Raw genomic sequence first — 19850 nt, forward strand, 5'->3', positions numbered from 1 at the left:
CCTCTCCCCGTGTTTGGACTCTTTTATAAGACTTTGAGACTGTGGCCCCTTCCCCCTCAATTCACAATGTCTGTTGTTTTGTTGATGTCTTTCTATTTATTGCCCTCTTCTTATATGTGTCTGTCTGGTCAATAAAGCTTCAGGCATGTGATTCCCCCTCCATCACCCGACTACACTCCACACCCATAGTCTTGTATACTGTTTTGTAATGTTAACGTTAGCATGCATAGTGCATAGTATAGTATAGCCTATAGTGTAGCCTATAGTGTAATTTTATGCTGTATGTTGTAATGTGTACTATGTACAGTGTTTTGGCTGTGCAGTGACACGGTAAATATGTTTAAATGTTATCGTCTGTTTTTTGCTTTCTTTATGTACGATAAAGATTTGCTTTTTCAATCAGAAATGGCTTTCTTCTGGCAACTCGACCATGCAGACCATTTTTCTTCAAATGCCTCCTTATTGTGCATCTTGGAACAACCACACCACTTTTTCTCAGAGAGTGCTGTATTTTAGCTGAAGTTATTTTTGGATTTTTCTTTGCATCATGAACAATTTTCCTGGCAGTTGTGGCTGAAATTTTTGATGGTCTACCTGACCATGATTTGGTTTCCACAGAATACTTGATTTTCCACTTCTTAATTATAGTTTTAAAACTGCTGATTTGCATTCTCAATTGGTTGGATATAGTTTTATATCCCTTCCCTGTTTTATACAGTTCAATTACCTTTTCCCGCAGATCCTTTGACAATTCTTTTGTTCAATTACTTTCCCCATGACTCAGAATCCAGACACGTCAGTGCAGCACTGGATAAAAGATGCAAGGGTCTTTCAGGAGACCAGAAACTCACTGACCTTTTATACACACACACTGATTACAAGCAAACAGATCACAGGGGAGGATGTTACATTTAGTAGCCATTCAAACCCGTTTGTGTCAACTTGTGTGCATGTTATCAAGCCAAAATCTCCAGGGTACAGTATGTAAACTTTTGATCAGGGTCATTTGGGTAGTTACTGTTGTCATTATGATTTAAAAAGAGTAAACACAGTTGTTTGACAATAATGGGGAAATTTACTAATATGAAAAACCGAGTTTTTCGTATTAGTATTTTCCCTATGACTGCATACGACTGTTTCAGTCGTATGCAAAGTCGTGTTCCGGAGGGTCATTTACAAAGCAGTCAGATACGACTGCTTTGTAACCCACCGATGTCGTAGGAATTCGTATTAGCGGCCGTATATACGGCTGCTAATACAAATTATTTGTAGCAGTCTGCACGGATCAGTCAGATCCGTGCAGGCTGCAAGGTGTAAAAAAAATAAAAATAAAAAAAATAAATGGAAAAAAAAACGGCGTGGGGTCTCCCCCACAGCCAAAACCAGCACCAGGCTGACGGAGCCTGGAGCCGGTAATTAAAAATCAGGGAACCCGACAAATAGGGGTTCCCCGATTTTTAACAACCAGCCCCAGGTCCGGGGCTGGTTCCCAAAATACGGGGGACAAAATGACTAGGGGTCCCCCGTATTTCAAGAACCAGTCCCAGGCACAACCAGCCAGCAGGGTAATGCCACAGCCGGGGGACACTTATTATATAAGGTCCCGCGGCCAAAACATTAACCCCCTGACCGGTCAGCCTGGCCAGGGGCCCTGGGGGAGTGGGGACCCCCCCAATGAAGGGGTCCCCCCCCCTCCAGGACTTACCTGACCAGGCTGAAGCCTGGTACTGTCCCCGATGCCCCTGGGCGGTGGGCATCGGGCTGATTATGGTGTAAAAAAAAGACTCTATTGTTTTTTACTGTGGCACTACAAGTGCCAGCAAGCCTCCCCAGCAAGCTGGGACTTGGAGAACCACAAGTCCCAGCCTGCTGGGCATTAAAGGGCCCGCTGGCACTTGTAGTTCCACAGTTAAAAAAATAGTACACAAAACACACTGACACACTTTTAAAATAAAACTTTAATACATACAAAGCCCACACATACTAATACTTACCTATCTTCTTTCCGTAGGTATCCCTGGTCCTGTGTCGTCTTCTGGTCCATGTCGACGTCTTCTGGATCCATGTCGTCCTCGCTGTCGGCGGTCCGGAGTCCGACGAAATCCATGGAGGAAGCTGTGGAAGGAAACCATACTCACCTGTCCCAGCGCGACGTAGTCCAGGTAAGTGTCTTGGCAAAAAAACAAACCGAACACCCCGAAACCAGACGGACAGGGAGACGCACGGTTCTCTGTGTACATCGTGCGGCTCCGCCTCCCGAATGCCGCTATTGGCCGCCTTGCGGCCTAGCGGCCAATCAGGAGCAAGGCGGCCAATAGCGGCATTCGGGAGGCGGAGCCGCACGATGTACACAGAGTACCGTGCGTCTCCCTGTCCGTCTGGTTTCGGGGTGTTCGGTTTGTTTTTTTGCCAAGACACTTACCTGGACTATGTCGCGCTGCGACAGGTGAGTATGGTTTCCTTCCACAGCTTCCTCCATGGATTTCGTCGGACTCCGGACCGCCGACAGCGAGGACGACATGGATCCAGAGGACGTCGACATGGACCAGAAGACGACACAGGACCAGGGATACCTACGGAAAGAAGATAGGTAAGTATTAGTATGTGTGGGCTTTGTATGTATTAAAGTTTTAATTTAAAAGTGTGTCAGTGTGTTTTGTGTACTATTTTTTTAACTGTGGAACTACAAGTGCCAGCGAGCCCTTTAATGCCCAGCAGGCTGGGACTTGTGGTTCTCCAAGTCCCAGCTTGCTGGGGAGGCTTGCTGGCACTTGTAGTGCCACAGTAAAAAACAATAGATTAGTCTTTTTTTTACACCATAATCAGCCCGATGCCCACCGCCCAGGGGCATCGGGGACAGTACCAGGCTTCAGCCTGGTCAGGTAAGTCCTGGAGGGGGGGGATCCCTTCATTGGGGGGGTCCCCACTCCCCCAGGGCCCCTGGCCAGGCTGACCGGTCAGGGGGTTAATGTTTTGGCCGCGGGACCTTATATTATAAGTGTCCCCCGGCTGTGACATTACCCTGCTGGCTGGTTGTGCCGGGGACTGGTTCTTGAAATACGGGGGACCCCTAGTCATTTTGTCCCCCGTATTTTGGGAACCAGCCCCGATCCTGGAGCCTGGGGCTGGTTGTTAAAAATCGGGGAACCCCTATTTGTCGGGTTCCCTGATTTTTAATTACCGGCCCCGGCTCCTTCAGCCTGGTGCTGGTTTCGGCTGTGGGGGGGACCCCACGCCGTTTTTTTTTTAATTTATTTAATTTTTTTATTTTTTTACACTGAAGCCTGCACGGATCTGACTGATCCGTGCAGGCTTATAGCAAATAGAACAGGAAAATGGTGTTCTATTTTCCTGTCGTATTTGCATGCCTGTTTTACACCACTAAGCAGCCGTATTATCAGTACGGCTGCTTAGTAAATCAGAAACCACCATTCTTTTAAATGGTGATTTCTGTCGTATCCTATCGATGGTGTAGACATTCGTATTTGTAAATACAAAATGTTCCATCTTTAGGAATACGAATTGTTGTATTTTTGGGATTGTAAATCCCGAAAATACAAATTCGTTAAAAAAAAGGTGTATTTCTCCCTACGAATACACCTTTTTTCTACGAATCCATTTTGGTAAATGTCCCCCTAAATTGCATCACCCAACCAACCACTAACCATGAGTGAAAGAAAAGTTTGTGAGTTATCATTCATATTCTCTGATAAAAGGCCAGAAAATCACAAATTCTGGTTATGTAAACTTATGAGCACAACTGTAGTTCATATTGTATATTCTTACACACCTGAAGTCTGAGATTGCTAATTCCTAGATTAGTACCCCTCCCTCAAATGTTTTTAAGCAGGGACTAGCAGTGACTGTACATTTACTGTTACATAGGCCCTTATTCTGGTTGGTGCGGTAATGTCCGCGTGCGGTCGGTCCGCCAATGTTTTGTGTCTGCGCATGTGCAGAGGCGTCTCTGCGCATGTGCGAACGGGACGCACGTCCAAATTCCGCATGAAATGTGTACACTACGAACAGGGAGTGGAGAGGGGCGTGAAGGGCTGTTTGGGCTCATTACCATATGTTTACACCCCGCGTTTCATGGGCGTTCCCATGAAAACGCTGGGCGTACGTAATGCGGCCGTGACGCACGTGTAGGGGGCGGACATATGACATTGCCGGATGTCAGCTGGCCGCCCAGATCCCTGCTTTTGCACGGAGAAATGCCCGTGTGGTCTGAGGTTGCGGGAGCTGCCTGACCACTCGGTCCTGCATTCGATGGTCTGCGACCATCGAATGATGGGGGAGGTTCCCTGAGATGGAGGAGGTGTATTCATGAGAAATACACTTGCGGTCCGTTCGGACAGCTTCTTACCGCATTCAGACGGAGTGAGCGATCCGTACGAAAGGCGGGGTTTAGGACACACGGTCCTGGCCGCATATTCGGCTCCGTCCGCACAGACCAGAATAAGGCCCATAGTTACATAGTAGGTGAGGCTGAATAAAGACTTGCGTCCATCTAGTTCAACGTATGTTTATAATAGTTTATCCCTTGTTGTATCGTATGTTTCGATATTTTAAAGACAGATTATGTTACTTATTCCTAACCGTGGATATTTTTAACTAATAAATGTTTATCCAACCTTATTTTAAACATATTTATAGTGTCTGCCAACACCACTTCTCCAGGAAGAGAGTTCCAAAGATTGACTGTTCTGAGTGTAAGTTTTCTTCGGTGTGGTATGGCGCTCCGACAGTGGAGATCCCAATGGTCAGGTTCCCGACGTCGGAATCCTGACTGCCGGTGCTCTGACAGGGGGGAGCACAAAGAAACCCCTTGCGGGCTCGCTGCATTCGCCATGCTGCAGGCCACAAGTTCTATTCTCCCCCACAAGGGAGAATAGCCCCTGTGAGCTCGGATCCCCCCTGTCGGAGCACCAGCAGTCGGGATACTGTCTGTCGGGATCCCCCCTGTCGGAGCATCATCCGGCACCCATTTTCTTGTGGTAAGTATCTGGGTGTGGGCCCCCTGGGTAGGGTATCCCTTAAAATCGGAGGTCCGAAAAAGCGATAGGACAACCGTGATTTGTTTTCCTTTTGCTATTCCGAGAGCCCATGCAAAATATCAACTTAATTGGACAACTCTAACCCGTGCCCCAAGCGGCACAAAATTTCGCATTTATGTGACTTTTCTTAAAATAAGCTTCAAACGCTTTTTTCCATAAGTGCATGATTGTTTCTCTGCAGGGTTCTAGCAGGAATCATACTGAGCAGCACACATATCAGCCATATATGGTAGTGCATACATGGCAAGTTTACCAGCACACTGCTGATGGGTGTGATGTGTTGTTCTGGAATGACACATCACGACACATCATGGCCATCATGCTGAGATAACTTACCCTCTCTGGTTTCAGCAGCAGAAACAGGAGTTTCTTCTATATATTTGTTATACTGTAGGACAGGTATGTCCAAACTATGGACCACCAGTGTTGTGAAACTACAAGTCCCATCATGCCTTGCCACAGGTTTGCTATTAGGTAATGCTAAAACTATGGCAAGGCATGCTGGAATGTGTAGTTTCACAACAGCTGGAGGGCCACACTTTGGACATGCCTGTTGAAGGATGATTATGTGGGAGGTATGACATACAAATGGAGCTCCTGTCAGCCTGAGCCAAATTTCCCATTAGGCACGTGAGGCACGTGCCTAGGGGCGGCACATGTTTGGGGGCGGCACTTGGATGCCTGTGATAGTACTGTCAGCCCGAAGTATACCAATAACTGCAAAATATCCACTGTACTGTACTATATTCCATCTTAAATAGAGTGTAAATGGATAGGACATGCAGATAATGCCCCTGTAACCTGTCCTACTTAGTAACTATGTATACATAATAAAAGAACATGTCACAGTTAGTGGCTTTTTTTAATAAATCCATTATATTGGCTATTATCAAACGAGGGCTTATAAGTAATCAATAAAAATAATACAATTAGGCGGGGGTGCAAACATTATTGTTGTGCCTAGGGGTGCCCTCATCCCTAAATCCGCCCCTGCTGTCAGCTTTCTTCGACAGCCGACAGGCACCGCCATCCATCAGAAGTGGGTTTGCGCGCCCCGTTCCGATGGAGCTCCCCGCTCACCGTCCTTAGTGCCCACTGCCTGCCCGCACCCTCCCCCCCATCCCTGCAGAGTTTCCGCCGCCAAGTGACTGTGACGCATGTGCGTGTGAGACGCTCGCGCGTCCCAGTCTGATGGAGTCCGTCTCTCGCAACAGCCCTCGCCAGCGGGGACATTCTGACGGGCGCCGGGAATGAATGAGGGGCTGTATCTGTAGGGCTGATCTAAACAGTATGTAATGGTATGTTTTTCAGATTGTAGCCCACGGACTACAGTGGCTAATGCCAGATGGTGTTAGCTGCAGGAGCCGGATTGATAAATATGATAGCTTCGCTACCACCATTGAAGCCTTTGGGGGCTATGGCTGCTTTCAGAAATGGAGGGGTTGCAACAGATAGGGTGACATCAGCAGCTACCCTTCTATGCTACATTGCGACAATACTTAATATATGTAAATATTCAATTAAAACAGATGCTTTGGTGGGATATAGCACAAATATTGAATGATAAATAGACCCCATAGAATCCTGAATGAAAGCTAGAAATGTGTTCTTTTTTGATCATTTATGCAGAACACAGTTAATTTCCTACGACAATGTCATGGAGAAAAGACTTGCAAGTAAAGGTCTGCATAAATAATATGTGGATTATGGCAAGTGAAACAAAGCAACTTTAAGACTTGGATGCTTTGTGCACAGAAGAAATCAGGGGTGACATTCTATGGATTGAGATAAATGCGCATGTTTTTATATCGCACCACATCGCCGCTATTCGCCCTTTTTCAAATCGCATTTTTTTTAAATAATTCGCATATTTAATGGGATGCGCTTTGGAGGCTGAAAAGTGCGAAGTGGTGCGATTTGCGGCGAAGTGGTGCGAATTTAAGTCACAAAAAAGTGCGATTTAGTACGCCGGTCATGTGCGAGTTTTGGACCAACCGGAGTGCGATTTACAAAACTGTCTCCGCATGACTAAGAACCCCCCAACCTATTGGCCCACCTCTGTCCCCTCCATTATGCATCACACCCCCTATATAAAGGGGCACTGGCGCCATTTCACTCTTTGATAGGAAGTAAGGAGCATGGAGAGGAGCAGTGGCAGTGTGAGTAGAGGAAGAGGTGTTGGTGGCAGAGGGAGCAGTGGCAGAGTGAGGAGTGGCAAAGGGAGCAGTGGCAGAGTGAGAAGTGGCAGAGGGAGCAGTGGCAGCAGCCAGCCAAGTGGGAGAGCCAGCAGTGTGGCAGGCAGCATGGCCACAGCAAGGCCAGCCCCAGACCAGGCCCTGGGCGTCCAGCCCCAGCAGGAGGAGGTGGAGGATCCGCTGGCATCCCCATCCTATAGCCAAGACCTTGACCATACCCCACAGCAGCTGCAGGAAGGCCACATGTCAGAGGTGGAGGAAGATGGAGGTGTGGAGGAGGAGGAAGACATTGGCATGGAGGAGGAGGAGGAGGAGGTAGAAGCTGGCCGCACAAAAAGTGGCAGAAAGGTCAGATTTTCCTACGAGGAAAATGCTGCACTTGTCCGGGCTATCATGCCTGTGTTTGACCGGTTACTTGGGAAAACTCACCACAAGACCACAGCACAGCGGAAAAGGGCTATGTGGAAGGACATCACCCAGGCGGTGAACGCTGTAAGTCAGCACAAGCACCTGGTCAGAAATGTGAAGAAGAGATTCAATGACATCAAAAGGCAGCTGAAATGTAAAATGGCCATGGAGTTGGAGGAGGCCACCAAGACTGGCGGAGGAAGCCCCACCACTGAGTGCTACACGTCCTATGAGGTCAAGTTGAAGCGAATCATACCCCCTGAGGTCCTGCCTGGCATGCACGTCGCGGATACCGATAGGCCGCAAACGCCATCCAGAGCTGGTAAGTGTGACCACATGCAATCTTAAACATACATGCAAATGTTTTCAAACTGTAATGTTCACATGAATTGTTATGCTAAGTAAAGTGCTGCTGTGGAACTACATAGCCCAGCAAGGTCATGCACAATAAATTGCCTGCTCCTACTTTCAAATTGCTCATAATGCTGGGCCTTGTAGTTCCACAACTGCTGATATTGATCAACACTGTAACATTCTTTCTAGCAGCCTAACATGTATGTGGCCAAAAACACATAGGTGTACTGGTGGTTTAGCTGCCATGGCTACATACCACAGATTATCCAACAGTTGTAATATGTCCAATATTTTAATAATACTCTAACAAAATAATCAGGTAAAAAAACAGATGTCAAATAATGTGGGGACTAAATAATGTAGTCCTTAACCAAAGGAAGTATTGTCCATTAATGTCATTTCAATGCATGTTTGCCGTAAATGCTTATCCATTGCAAGGTACATAATGGCTGCCCATCTTTCCTTTCACAGATTGTCCGTCCCGAAGTGCTCACGCATCCAAGACAAGAAGGCCCGTTGCTGCAGAATCTGTGGAAGCAGGTAAATGAACAAAAAACACGCCATTACACATACAGTACACACACCCATGTCACATCAACAATATCTCACACTACATTCATCTCCTGCTGCTACATTGCAACGGAAATGAATGTAATCTGACCTAGCCATCTCACTTATTATTAATGTCAATGTTACATGCTGTATCGGGGAACATGTGTAAGTACATAAGACCCCTAGGTATGTGCGTCCAGCATCTCAAGCCCTTTCTAAAACAGTACTGAAGAGAGTCTGGCCTATATATGCATCAGTACTTACCTCCTCATCTGTATCCACAGGTACTATACAACTAGGAACACATCAAACAGATTCTTCGATGATGGTGTTGGACGAAATGGACATCATTCTTGAAACTGGGGAGACATTTGCGGCAGAGGAGGAAATACAGACCTCATCACAGAGTGATCTTCCCCCAAGTGGGGTGTCTCCCAACCCACCCCCACCCACAAACACACCCCATACAGCAGCTTCTGCTTCCCAAGTAGCTAACTCCTTGGTCAATTTCAAGGAGAAACAAATAGAATTTATGGCCTCCCAAAGCCTGCAAATAGGTAACATCCAGGGGTACATGCCGGACACGTTTCTTCAATTACGAAAAATTGCACGTAGTGTATGGGTAGGTGTAGGTACTCATGTGCGCATTGCTAATAGCATTGACACCCGTTTTGCAGATCTAACTTCTGCTGTGAGGGAACAGAATAGCCATATTGGCAGCCTTGTGCAAAGTATAGCTGCACTAAGCCAATCATGCACAGCGCAGACCAATGCCTTAATAGGTATGCAGGCCCAACTACAGCAGCTGGAAGGCAATGTCGTAGGTGCAGCAGCATCAACTCTCAGTAGTGTATCTAGCACCCCAATAAGTGGCTCGCCCACTTCCCCACCCTGTCGGAGTATTAGGACCCGTGGTGGCCTGGGTGCAGGTTCAAGAAGTGGTGTAGGGTGGCCTGATGGTGGGAGAAGATAGGTCATATTTTTGTTACTTTTGTAATTTGCATCTAATATGCAATACATCTTGTTACATCCCCCGACAGTTTTAATGTTTTACTGACAAAAATGCAGATTGTTTCTGACATAGTATACTGCAGCAAAAATGTCTAACCGCATACCATTTTGTCAGTGTATTATTTATGAACCAATTGTTGTGTGAATTATGACATAGTGTAATGGTATATGACAATGGGATTGCTGTAAAGTAGTGTTGGGTAACTCCTGGCCCGTCAAAGCTTGTGGAACTACATATTCCAGCAAGCTCTGACACTCATGGTTTGGACTATAATGGTTATAGTGTGTCAGGGCATGCTGGCACGTGTAGTTCCACAACACCAGTGAGCCATGTTTTACAGCAAACTTCATTCATACATGTATCAAATGTACTTACAAGCTTGATACCAGCAAGGGATAGGTCAGCCCCACCAGCTGCATCCGTTGGGCTCTGTGTATTAGGCTAAATGTGGGTGGAAACAGATGGTATTGGTAAATAATTTGTTTATGAGTACACTTACAGCAAAGGTACAATTTGGAATACAGGGCACATGTGCTTACCAGAAAAGTAACGGCTGATGATGTGTGTGCGCACCAGATTCCCCCTCTGCGTACCCCTCACTACCCGAGGTGTGGTAGGTTGGGCTTTCTGCACGACTGCTGCATGTTCCTCCTCCACATAGGCAGGTTGGGACAGGGCTATGTTGTGCAACATGCAGCAAGCCTGGATGTTCATCACTACTTTTGCAGGGTGGTAAAGCAGCGTACCCGATGACTGGTCCAAACACCGGAATCTACTCTTCAAAACGCCAAATGTGCGCTCCACCACATTGCGGGTTGCAATATGGGCTTCATTATACCAGTGCTGTGCCGGGCCCTCTGGGGAGCGCAAAGGTGTTATGAGCCAGGAAACACACCCATATCCTGAGTCACCTAAAACACAGAGAGGAAGTGATTGCCTTATATGGTAAGGTATGTGTTTTTTGCAAACAGGAGACACTGGTAGAAGAACAATATGCTTGTGAAACAGGAAACACACACATTAGAGCAGGTACAAATAAGGACAGACAGGGTAATATGTAAAAAGGTACTTACCTAGTAGCCAGCCCTCTGGCATTTGGTGGTCGGTAAATCGGTTCCAGAGGGCTGAGTGTCTCAGAATATAGGCGTCATGGCAGTTCCCAGGAAAGCCTGCAACAACACTCAGGATTTTGAGGTGAGCCTTGGAAACAACCTGCACGTTCAGGGAGTGCCGCCCATGCCTATTGACGTAGACGTGGCCCCGCACGTGCGGTGCCCTAATCCCAATGTGTGTGCAGTCTATAGCTCCCAGCACGTGAGGGAATGCTGAGAGTCTATAGAAAGCCAACTTGTGGTCCTGCCACTCCAACTCAGAACTGGGGAATCTGATGTATGTCCGCCACAACTTCTTTAAAGCAAGTAACACTTGAGTAAAATGCTTAGAGAAAGTGGGCTGTGATACCCCCAAGGACCATGAGGTCACAGACTGAGTGGAGCCTGTGGCCAAATAGTAGAGGGCACACATTCATTTGTGCAGCCCAGACACTGCATAGTTGCCTCCCCCAAAAGGGTCCAAATCATCTCTCACCTGCTCATATAAGTCCAACAGGTTAATGCGGTTCAGCCTAAACATCCCCACAACCTGTTGATCCGAGAGGGAGTCCAGGTACAGCCAAGCACGATACATACGTGGGGTACGCAGTAGTCGGGGGGCTACCTGGATCTGGCGCGCAGCTTCCTCCCTCCTGCGCAGCTTCTCCAAATGGGCCACATCACAAATAAGCAACTCCAAACCACTCTGTAAAATCTCCATGTCTCAAACCCTCACAGGTGTCCTTAATGATGTTGGGGTTTATGTAGGGGTGTTTCTGAGTGAAAATGAGGGCACCTGTGCTGAAATTAACCATGTGTGCACTTGACCAAAGTGAGTTCTGGGCCAAATCGCCAAACAGAACCTGGTCTGAAATAAATGCGATTATTAGACACCTAAAAAGTGCGATTAAAATTGCATTAAATAAGCGATTTGTATACTTTTCTGTACGAAAACATCTGGATGCGATATAATTGCGAATTTATCACGCACTTTTGGTCCGCATGCTTTAACGCACATAATATGCGATTTCAGTCCCTTTGCGCATCCTATTAAATAGGCGATTTGACGGAAAAATGTGATGTCGCCATTTTGTTTACTAATTAACGCCAAAAAACAGAAATCTCATCCCATAGAATGTCACCCCAGATGTGCATCTGCATCTATAAGACACACTAAGGGAAGGTTAAGTGACAACGCTTGTTATGACATTTAAACCACTTTATGCACATGTACAAGTGATGCAAAATGTAACCACAAAGGAAAGGTGTTCATCGCTACTGTCAAGTGGCCAATTTGTCTATGGTGAGACAGAGAAGTTATCTGCAAGACTGTTCTTGTGCAGTTTAATGTATTCTGTTTTGTTGCAAAGCAAGTGTTCTAGAAATGTTTAAAGCAAATAACTGGTTAAGATTTTATGATATAAAGCCTCATACACACAGAGTGGTTTTTGCTAGCCTGCATGTTGAGCGATGCAGGCTATGGAAATTGCCATTGTGCTTCCGGGTGGCTAAATCGCCCATACACATATAACGATGTGTGTGTGTGGGCAATCTGTGCTAACCAGTGTTCTCTGCTTAGAGCACTGGTGATCTGACTAGATCCTGACTACATGTATTCAAGATCTAGTCAGGCGACGGCGGTGTGCAGGGCCGTGCATCACCGTCATTTGGGGGCATACACGGAACCCGCTGTGGTTAATTTTAAGCTGAACCACGTAGATGGAAACTGCTACTGCAATAGGGCTGGATCAAGTTTCAACCATCTCAGCAGTTGCTGTCCTGTCTGACCCCAAACCAGACTGGCATCTGCAGTTTGTTGGCAAATAAAATACATTACAAGGAGGCTATGATTATTACTATTATCCTCTTTAAAAGTGACTCTCAAATCTAGTCCTTAACTACACCAAACAGGTCATCCAAAAACAATGACCTGTTGGGTGTACATGAGGACTGGAGTTGAGAACCACAGAGTTAGTGAATGCTCATTTAATGGAACAAATGGGCAACAAACAGCAATGTGTCACAACCTGATGAGAAAATCAGAATGAAAAAGTTATCTAGAAGATTACAGTTTTAAAAAAAAATAATGAAATAGAGCAATGTGGCAGCATGGACAGTGTAATGGTTAGAATTTACTGCCGCACAGCATGGCGATCATGGGTAACTGTGCGGGGTTTGTATATTCTCCCTGTACTTGCGTGGGTTTCCTCTGGGTATTTTAGAGGATATTTTGCAAATCTCTCACATAGATGTTGGCACTCAAAGGGTTAAGCAGAAATCTCTCCTCATCTCTGACATACATGCGATGCACCAGCGATGTGTGCTGAGAGATCTGTGCTGACCGTGGTTCTCTGGTGAAAACACTTGCAATCTGACTAAATTTTGACAGGATGCAGTCAAAATCTAGTCAGGCGAGAGTAGCATGGTGTAGGACTTATCTGCCAGCTCTCTCGCTTCTATCCTGTTACTTTATCCTGATTTAGACCTACGATACTGTTTTGACCCACTCCATGGGTAGCCCGCCTCCTGTGGCATCTTCTCCAGTATCCTTGCGGTGCCTCACTTCATCTGACACACGGTAACCTCCGAGTTCTAGCCTTGCAGTGTGAAGCTCCGGATGCCGGTCCTTGCTCTGCTGCAAGAAGTGAGACTATTATACTTCTTTTGCCCTGTGGATTCAGGAGGCTTGAATTCTCCATTACTCAGTGGGGCTGATTTGAGAGCCGGCGGCTGTTTATAGTAACCTATATACGTCTCCAACACCATGTCTACCCATGTTTACTATCTCCTTCATGCAATAAACGCCCCCTTATGAAGACTGCTTCATAATGCACATGTTATTGCTCAAACTGCCTCCTCTGCTAATGATGCATGTATTGAAGAGATTGAGGCAGATCCATCTTTTTCACCCGTTCCTGCTATAACTGCATATCCTACAGATGGATGCAGTGTGCTCCTCTCCTACCCAGAGGTGCTCTGCCCGATGGAGAAGTGATTTGCCTCAGGGCCTGGATGTTATTAAGCTAATTTAGATGTTCCGAAGATTTCCTCCGTACTCCAGACCGAGGACACGGAGTTCAATTGCCAACGTTACTTGTGAGATGAACACTACTGTATTTATCCTCATGTACCTTGGAGTGGGACTATTATTTTGCCATGGCGAAAAATGGCTTTGACACCTGGCCGGATTAATGAGATGCACCATTTCTGTATGAGAGCTGCCATGCCTTCTTTCTGATTTCTATTTTTGCTCTAATATCCTGTTTGTTGTTTGTAATGCTTATACTGTTTAGTATGCTTTTATATGTTTTTCTTTTTATCTTCTTAAGAACATGTCATATTACTTTGTATTACGCTTTTTTAAAATTCATATTACGGTGCACTTTTGATAATAGGCAATATATACTTGATCATTGCGGGAGAGCTGGGCTACCATAGCTTAAGGTCATTATATACTTTGCCCCATTTATTATTATAATTTTTTTATGGTAAAGGGAGGAACTGTTATAGGTAGTTAGCATAGTTGGGGTAGGGTTTTTTCTTATTCAGGGAATCATATATACCCAAGTCGGGGCTAGGTCATACGGGGTCGGGGGTTATGGATAGAGTTTTGATTTAAGAGGTGTTTGTTTTATTTGTTTTGTTCTATTTCTACTAACCTTTTGATGGCTAGATATATTTGTGACATCTGTCTGATCTCAAGTTATGTATGTAATTTCTTTTTATTTTCTTTATTTTTGTTTTATTTGTTCTTGTGTTAACAAAAATCAATAAGAATTATTGAATAAATCTAGTCAGGCGATGGTGACACGGGGGACCGTGCATCGCCATCACTATGGTGTGTACACATGGGGTGATGTGTGCTTAATTTTTAGCACTCAAATCGCCCTGTGTGTACAGAGACAAATGCACTGGGCTACCAGATGTGAGAAATGGTGTAGAAATACTCAAACCAATTGATGTAAAAGACAAATTGACGGACAGTCGTCATTTGTGGGTGTAGCATGTGTTACCTATGCTACATCATTCCAGTGCCCATCCCACAGCAACCACCTCTGGGCTACCATATGCGCATTTTTTGCACATTTGTCACATTAATAGTAACATCACTACTCAAGGTTTACAACTAAACAAAATGGTGGCCAAATTCCTTCAAAGGGGTTATCCTAAAAGGGATTTAGTAAGGGCAAAAACAAAAGCTATGAGGACAGATCTTTTAAAGAAAAAACAGAGATACATCTAAAAGACGATGATATGGGTAACAAAATATAGTAACAAAAGCCCTCAGATTGTATCGAAGGAAAAAAATGTGGCCATTGATCACCGCTGATCTGGATTTGAAATGTCTCAAATCTACCAAACTAATGCCAAGTTACACACGTGGCCTGAACATCAGGGATATTGTAGTGAGAACGGATATCTCAGGAATAAGTAAACTAAAACCAGTCCATGTTTTATCTTGCAAAAAACAGGCTGTTCTAGATACACCGAATGTGCTACTTGCACATGCACTTATCTGGTCACTGGAGATAAATTTGCACACCCATTTACTGGACAATACTACACCATCAGGTACCCTCTGACGTGCACCCCTAGGTACGTTGTGTACCTATTGTTTTGCCCATGTGGGCATTACGTGGGCAAGACAACATGCCAATTCAAAGAGAGGATGGCCATTCACAGAATGGCCATCAGGGCAGCACTGACTTCGGGAACTAGTGAGTAGCTGTCGCCTGACATTTTGCCATGGGACGCCATAGTATGGCTAATTTGAAGTACAGAATGATAGACCACGTCCCCCCCCTCTATTAGAGGAGGGAACTGTGATAAACAGCTACTTCGCTTGGAATGCAAGTGGATACATATGCTGGATACATTGCCCGAAAGGCTTAATTGAAGCAATACATTTTAGTTGTTACTTACAACTTATAGCACTTAAAGTGTTGCAATAAGTACTAATAAAAGAGAAGTCTCTATGATATCATGTCTGCTGCACATCATAACACAAGGGTAGCTTCTTAATGAGATTTGCAATATACAGTAATAGTGTTTTCCACATGTATTTTTCCATGTTTGTATATATTTTTCTATAACAATATCAAGACCTCTTTTTCCTGTATTAATTATGTTGACAATTCTCTAACTCCTTCCCCCAGTAGTGTCTGCAATGCAGATATGTAGTATATAGAGCACTTTCATTCACTTTTAGATATCACTTGTCACAAATAATTTAGAGTTCTGCCAAAGAGTGACATCTAGTGGCAGTTCTACATCACTATGCCTCTGGTCAATACACAACGTTTTTATTCTGTTAGATAACAAATTACTTTGAATATGGTTGGCACTACTGTATATACAAAAAAATGTTTACGGACACATTAAGCACTTGAGGATGTATTGTGTTTTTTAGTTTTTTAAAGGCACTGTTTGTGCTTTATTGCTTTGTATTTACTTTTGTTTATGTGCCAGTGTTCTGACATCACCGCTAGGCCTGGCAATACGTCACTTCCGCCCAGAAGTCCCACACACCAGGGGGAGGATGCACTTTGTATTATATAGGTTTGTGTCCTGAAGGCGGGCCTTGGCCCAAAATGGCGTAGACCCAAATAAATCATATTGTTTTCACAAGCCCCGGAGTGACTCTCTATTCCCAAAACATACAATGGTAATCCGATTTGGCAGTCCAAGTCCCTGGCGCTATAACACTTGTCCCTGCTCACTAGCTCCTATTGAGCATCAGCACAATGTGCACCAAATTGAACAAGGTTTAAATCCCTTTCCCTTCTCCTGCAATCAGCCCAGTTCCCAGCTGTGGCTGTGCAGGTATGAACACCTGGACTGAAGCCGTATGTTTGGGAGCCCACCCCTCTATCCCCCAAACACACATCAGAGACCCATTCCTGGCTTTCCAGGGGGGTAAAGTTAGGCTGTGGGCTGGGATGTTAGATTTAGGTGTTGGGGGTTAGACACTAGCAGGGAGGTTTAGGGTCAAGCTGTGGCAAGAGAGGGTAAGTATACTTACCTGACCCCTGTTGGGATTCCCTTCATCGGGATTGCGGCGTCAGTATTCTGACCACCAGTTATCCGTATGCATCCTGCTGTCATAGAAGATTATATATATATATATATAAATATATACACACATATACACACACATATATATACACATATATACACACACACACACATACATTCCATATGGAAACCCCCCCCCCCCATTCTGCATTTGCCCCTGGGATGTCACAAAAAAATATTAGAATGATCTGCGCCAGAAAGACTTCAACACTGTAGACACCAGGGATTACCAATCCCAACCATACGTTCCAAATACACAAATTGTGGTGAATACACTTGCGATGTCTAAATACTGATCACTGTGTTTTCAGGCGGATAAGGGTGTATCTCCACCACCAAGAAAAACCAGAATTAGGGCCACAGAAAAGGTCAAATTGACGATGTATAACCAACGGGGGTATCGCCCCCTGCAACTGACCTCTCTGTTGTGCCCTATGGGCATATAAAGGTTTCTTTTACTCCAAAATAGCTCTGATCCAATTGAAGTGACAAGATATTTTGGAGTAAAAGAAACCTTTATATGCCCATAGGGCACAACAGAGAGGTCAGTTGCAGGGGGCGATACCCCTGTTGGTTATACATCGTCAATTTGACCTTTTCTGTGGCCCTAATTCTGGTTTTTCTTGGTGGTGGAGATACACCCTTATCCGCCTGAAAACACAGTGATCAGTATTTAGACATCGCAAGTGTATTCACCACAATTTGTGTATTTGCCCCTGGAATGTGTTAAATAGGCTCTTATTGTGGCAAACACCCTGACTTTTTGAAACGTGTATTATTCTCTGTATTTTTATATAAAAGAAAACAGGCTTAAAATGTTCCAGGTTATATTATGTGTACTGCATTGTAGGAGCTGATCATCATAACTAGATTGTTTTCTTTTCCAAAGCAATATATTCCATAACAGACACGATTTACAATAAGTCATGTTACACAAACGGGCAATGCTCCCACAAACATACATTCTAATAATCCTTTATAAAGGAGACCAAGTATTTTTTTTTGTTATTTTATACAATATTCAAAATTGATTCCAGTATATTTTACATCCAATTGACTTGATTAGTTAAAAATGATCTTCTACAATGTACAGGCTAACCACAGCTTACATTCTTAATATAAACAAAATACAAGCACACGTCGGCACTTCATTAAAACATTTTAATATAATGAAATAAGAATGGAGATTCTGAATGAACTTAATGGATCATATATTAAAATTTTAAATAGAGATTTTAAAGAGTACATTTAAAAGTCACCATTTTAACACTTCTATGGCAAATGACCTATATATTTGTTTTCCATCTGTTATTTTGAAGCATTTAGAACAAAAATGTGACTATTACAAAGCACCAGTTTCCATTTGTTAACTACACAAAGATGAGTTAAATAACCCCACAATTTATTGCATTCACTCCTTCATTTCATAAGCGTTGTGACTGTAAAAACATACTGCAACGTAGAGTCATTTTCATTGGTTCACGACATACAGAAAACTAAATGACATGGTAACCAGTTAAATGTCTGGTGCTTCAATGTTGTACAAAATGCTTGTGGCTCATTATAAAATATTGGCTGCAATTCAGTAAAAGATCCGCAGATCACTTATTTTCTTTAAAGTCAGATGAGCTACATAGGTCAATATTTACTGACAGAATTGAAAGACTGTAGCGTACAAACAAGTGCAAATACATTCGCTCTAGACAGTCAAGTTTGGCAATGTTTGGCAAGCAATATGCTTGGAAATATGGTTTCCTTTCAAAACTTCAAGGATTTTCTGTCTTGTTAATGGCTTGTAGGGACAAACCCTAAAAATAAAAAAAAGAAGAGACATAGTTAATCCATTAAAATGTGTACACAGATCTATACCTGCACACACGTTAAATACAACAAGGCAGTTAACCTACATTAAACACTTCTGCATTTCATATGGAAGCACTTAGTGGCTGTACTCACTAAGGGGTAGATTTATTAAGCAGTGATGAGGGGGGAGAAGTGATAAAATGCCTGGTACGTTATCACCGGCCAATCAGCTCCTAACTTTCCATTTTTAAACCCAGCCTGTAACTTAAGAGTCAGGAGCTGATTGGCTAGTGATAATGTACCAGGCACTTTATCACTTCTACTCCCTTATCACTGTTTCATATATCTACCCCTAAGATTCTTCATGGTATACAGCAATGCATAATCCATGGCATCTTAAAGCCTTTATATCACTATAATGTGCACATTCCAAAATGATCTAAATTGTGCAAATATATCTAAATAGCTATTTATCCTTAACAAACAGATTAGCAAAAGGTACTCTGAAAAGGAAGTGTTCAACATAAGCGCACTCATCACACTAATGATGAAATTAATAATTAATTGTCACTAGCATACCTGCCCGACAGCGGCCGGGAAAACCTTGGGGGGTTTTTTATTTTCCAAAATTGCTGTAAAATTTTGTCTTATGCTGTGCCAAAGGCCCAAGATTGTAATTTGTTAAAACCCCCATTATAATGTTAGAATGTGCTTGCATTGACTCAATGACAGCAATGAAATCAGGTGTGGTGTTGTTTGAAACAAACCACTCCTGACTTGATAGCTTATGTGTGTTAATAAATTCTACATCCACTCCTGAGATTTAGCACCTATGATGCATTTTTTTTTATGTGTTCTATGTTTTGTACTTTTGTGTGTGTGTTATAGTGTATGTTGTTATGTATGTGTTGTGTGTACCTGTTCAATGTGTGAGGTGCGCTACATATACGTGTGTATGTGTAATGTTTAAGTGTGTTTGTTCTGTGCGTTTGTGTGTGTTGTACTGTTTTTGGTTGTGTGTTGTAGTGAATGTGGGTGTGTGTTGTACTGTGAGTGGGGTGTTATGTGTGTGTGTTTGTTGTGTGTATCTGTCCAATGTGTAAGTGTGTGAGGTGTGATTCGTATATATGTGCGTGTGGTGTGTATGTTTGTACAATGTGTACGTGTGTGTGTGATATATGTATATCACCAATTATTCCTAATTGTTGAAAGCTTCCACCATAATGTTACAATGTGTTTGCATTCATTCTCAATAACAGCAATGAAATCGGGTATGGGATTGTTCCTTCGTCACCTGTTTCCA

General features: G+C 43.9%; 1 protein-coding gene across 3 annotated transcripts in view; it reads right to left on the minus strand.

The window, feature by feature from the left end:
• Positions 1-17890: 17890 nt before the first annotated feature.
• TPST2 (tyrosylprotein sulfotransferase 2) overlaps positions 17891-19850 on the minus strand; it is a 58768-nt gene continuing 56808 nt past the window's right edge. For all 3 annotated transcript variants that reach the window (XM_083146671.1, XM_083146663.1, XM_083146654.1), the window contains exon 8: positions 17891-18552. The gene's annotated coding sequence lies outside the window, so the exon portion shown is untranslated. The remainder of the gene's footprint in view (positions 18553-19850) is intronic.

Source organism: Crinia signifera, chromosome 1, assembly GCF_055691185.1.
Source record: "Crinia signifera chromosome 1, ASM5569118v1, whole genome shotgun sequence".
Classification (NCBI taxonomy): domain Eukaryota; kingdom Metazoa; phylum Chordata; class Amphibia; order Anura; family Myobatrachidae; genus Crinia; species Crinia signifera.